Source organism: Triplophysa rosa, unplaced genomic scaffold (genome assembly GCF_024868665.1).
Source record: "Triplophysa rosa unplaced genomic scaffold, Trosa_1v2 scaffold62_ERROPOS2744091, whole genome shotgun sequence".
NCBI lineage: Eukaryota > Metazoa > Chordata > Actinopteri > Cypriniformes > Nemacheilidae > Triplophysa > Triplophysa rosa.
Window position 1 is genome coordinate 165126 of NW_026634644.1, and position 4117 is coordinate 169242.

Sequence of the window (4117 nt, forward strand, 5' to 3'; positions counted from 1 at the left end):
CATACCCAAATGGGCCCCACATACAAATGTTGGCTGGGCTGTAACAAAAGAACCTTAAGTAAATAAAGTAAACAAGTTAAACAACAATTTAAAACAAAAAAGAAACAAAAATGACCCGCTTCAACAAGAGACCAGAACAACATACAGGCTCTCCCGATGAGCTTGGCATGAGCTGGGGTCATGAACAAACAAACAAAAGAATCTAAATAAAAATTCACTCTACTTGTACGCAACAAAATTGGTACATCAATAAGGAAAGAAAAATAATATGTCATCCAGGTACACAAAGACAAAATGATTTATCATGTAACCCAGCATGGCATTGACAAGGCCCTGGAAGACGGCGGGAGCATTGATCAGACCAAAAGGAAGCATCAAATACTTGTGGTGTCCTGTAGGTGTGTTAAACGCCATCTTCCACTTGTCTCCCTCATGGATGCGCACAAGGTGATAGGTGTTGCGGAGGTCTAGCTTAGTATAGACCAGAGCTCCCTGCAATAATTCAATAATTCCCTGCCTCGTCACTTCCTGTTTGCTGAGAGCGCGTGGTTTGAGTCGGAGCTCTTTCAAACTTATTCTTAATACATCGTTTATTCTTGTTATATCTTAAAACTTGTGTTTTAAATTGTTATTCTCCGAGGGTAAAACATATCCTTAAATATATCCCATACCAAAAATCGTACTTAAACGCACAGATAATTTATTTTTATCGGATCACTCGCTATTAGCCTCAGGCTGTTAGCATTCCCAGCCTGCCTGCTTACTGCTTAACACACTGTTCTCGTTACTACATCACTAATGGCTAATGTTTCAGATGTGTTTGTACCTCTGTGTGCAGATGAGGAAACGATCGCACTTCAGTCGGAACTGGAGGCTGTGGAGAAGCAGATCCAGGATCTACTAGAGAAGCAGACACGGCTGCGAGAACGAAAAACGGCGCTGGAAACATCCAGAGCTGACGCTCGCAAATCCGCGGTAAGTTTTCATCGCGATTTTAATATTCCTTCCACTTCTACTCCGCGTGTTTCTCTGCACAGAGCCCATGCTTCGAGAACACGGTCATCCCAAATGAACTTCACTCCTGCACCGGCACACCCACGGCGAAAGTCGCGAGCTAGGACTGGAGCGATGACCCAACCGCCGCCACCGGTCTTCGAGATCCCGACCAGGAACCGCTTTGCCGCCCTCTGCGAGACGGAATGCAACGCTGTGGTCATCGGAGACTCAATCGTCCGGAACGTACGCGCTTCCTCCACTAAAGGTAAGGTGCGCACTCATTGTTTTCCTGGCGCCCGTGTTCTTGATGTCTCTGCGCAGGTACCTGCGATCCTGAAGGACGATGCTAACGTCGGAGCTGTCGTGCTGCACGCGGGGGCGAATGACGTCAGGATGAGGCAGTCGGAGATCCTGAAGAGGGACTTCAGGAGTCTGATCGAGACGGTACGCAACGCATCGCCCACAGCGAGGATCATCGTATCAGGGCCGCTTCCTACCTACCGACGAGGGAATGAAAAGTTCAGTAGACTATTTGCTCTAAATAAATGGTTGATGTCATGGTGTATTGAACAGAAGCTGCTCTTTGTTGATAATTTTGATCTGTTCTGGGAGCGACCTAGGCTCTTCCGCCCTGACGGCCTGCACCCCAGCAGCATCGGAGCGGTTCTTCTGTCTGACAACATCTCAAAGACGCTACGCACCGCTTGACTACGTCTCCCAGCGGTAAGTCAAAACTTTAACCATAGTCTGTGTTCCTCCCACTCATCTGTTATAAATGTTACTGCTTCCAAATGCATAGAGACTGTGTCTGTCCCCCGAATAATACTACAAAATAACAAAATAGCCAAATCTCAGAGAAAAAATCTAATCGTGATTAAACCTGAGGACAATGTAATAAACGACCAAAACAAACTCATAAAGTTCGGCCTACTTAATATTAGATCACTAAATTCAAAAGCAGTTATTGTAAATGAAATGATCACAGACAACAATTTTGATATACTTTGCCTTACCGAAACCTGGCTTAAACCAAATGATTATTACGGTCTAAATGAGTGTACACCACCAAGCTACTGTTATATGCATGAGCCACGTCCGGTTGGTCGAGGTGGCGGTGTCGCAACAATCTTTAGAGACTTTCTTACTGTAACTCAGAGAACGGAGCATAAATTTAAATCATTTGAAGTGCTTGCGTTGAACATAATTGTTCCAATTGACAGTAAAAAACCATTGCTTTCTTGTACGTTGGCTACAGTGTATAGACCCCCTGGTCCCTACACTGATTTTCTGAAAGAGTTTGCGGACTTCCTATCGGACCTATTGGTTAACGTTGATAAAGTACTAATTGTCGGAGACTTTAATATCCACGTAGATAGTGCTAACGATGCATTAGCAGTGGCGTTTACAGAGCTATTACACTCTTTTGGAGTAACACAACACATCAATGGACCCACTCATCGATTTAATCATACACTAGACTTGATTATATCTCACGGAGCCGATCTAACCAATATAGATATTATACCTCAAAGCGACGATGTCACTGATCACTATCTTATAACATGTACACTGCGCACTGCAGAAATCAGCCGTTTAACTCGTTATCGACAGGGTAGAACAATTACCTCGACTACTAAAGATAGTTTCACAAAGAGCTTGCCAGATCTGACTCCTTTAATAACCATACCAATAAATATAGAATCGCTCGATGACATGACCAGCAAATTGGGCACTATTTTCTCTAATACATTAGAAGCTGTCGCACCTATGAAGTCAAAAAAGATTAATGAGAAAAACGCAGCACCATGGTACAATAGCACCACTCGCGCCCTTAAAAGAGAAACACGTAAACTGGAGCGCAAATGGAAACAAACCCAATTAGAGGTCTTTAAAATTGCGTGGAAAGAGAGTGCAAACTGTTATAAAAAGGCACTAAAAGCAGCAAAGGCTGAGCACCTCCGTAACCTCATAGAAACTAACAAAAACAATCCAAGGTTTTTATTTAGTACAGTTGCTAAACTAACAAATAAACAGACTTCACCTGACCTGGGTATTCCGCCGCACCTTGGTAGCAATGATTTCATGAATTTTTTTACAGAGAAAATCGAAAACATACGAGACAAAATAGTAAAAACTCAACCTCCAAGTCTGTCCTATAAATTAGTACCAACCATCGCCCCAAAAGAAAGGCTACAGTGTTTTTCACCTATAAAACAGGAAGATTTAATTAAACTTATTGCAACATCTAAACCTACAACTTGCTTATTAGACCCCATACCAACTAAATTATTAAAAGAGTTATTACCCGTTGCAATTGAGCCCATTTATAACATTATCAACTCGTCAATTAATCTAGGCCATGTCCCAGGAGCCTTTAAACTGGCCGTCATTAAGCCTCTTATCAAGAAACCAAACTTAGACCCCAATGAACTAGGAAACTATAGACCGATTTCAAATCTCCCTTTCCTGTCTAAAATACTAGAAAAAGTAGTGTCCACTCAGTTGTGCTCTTTCTTACAAAATAATGACATACACGAAAAATTCCAGTCAGGCTTTAGACCGCATCATAGTACTGAAACTGCGCTCGTTAAAATTACAAACGACCTGCTTATAGCATCAGATAAAGGTAACATCTCACTCCTAGTCCTGCTCGACCTTAGTGCTGCGTTCGATACTGTAGACCATAAAATACTTCTAGATCGCTTACACAATTATACCGGTATTCAGGGACAGGCACTACAATGGTTCAGATCTTACTTATCAGACAGACATCAATTTGTCCATTTAAATGGGGAATCATCAAATCTAACGCAAGTAAATTATGGATTACCTCAGGGATCGGTTTTAGGACCCTTGCTATTCTCCATATACATGCTGCCCCTTGGAAACATTATTAGAAAACATGGAATTAGCTTCCACTGTTATGCAGATGATACTCAGCTATATATCTCATCAAGACCAGATGATTCCTTCCAACTATCCAAATTGGCAGAGTGCATCGACGATATAAAGCATTGGATGACTTGTAATTTCCTTCTTTTAAATTCTAATAAAACAGAAATATTACTTATCGGACCAAAGACACGTGAGCAGAATATTTCGGATTATGACCTGCAAATTG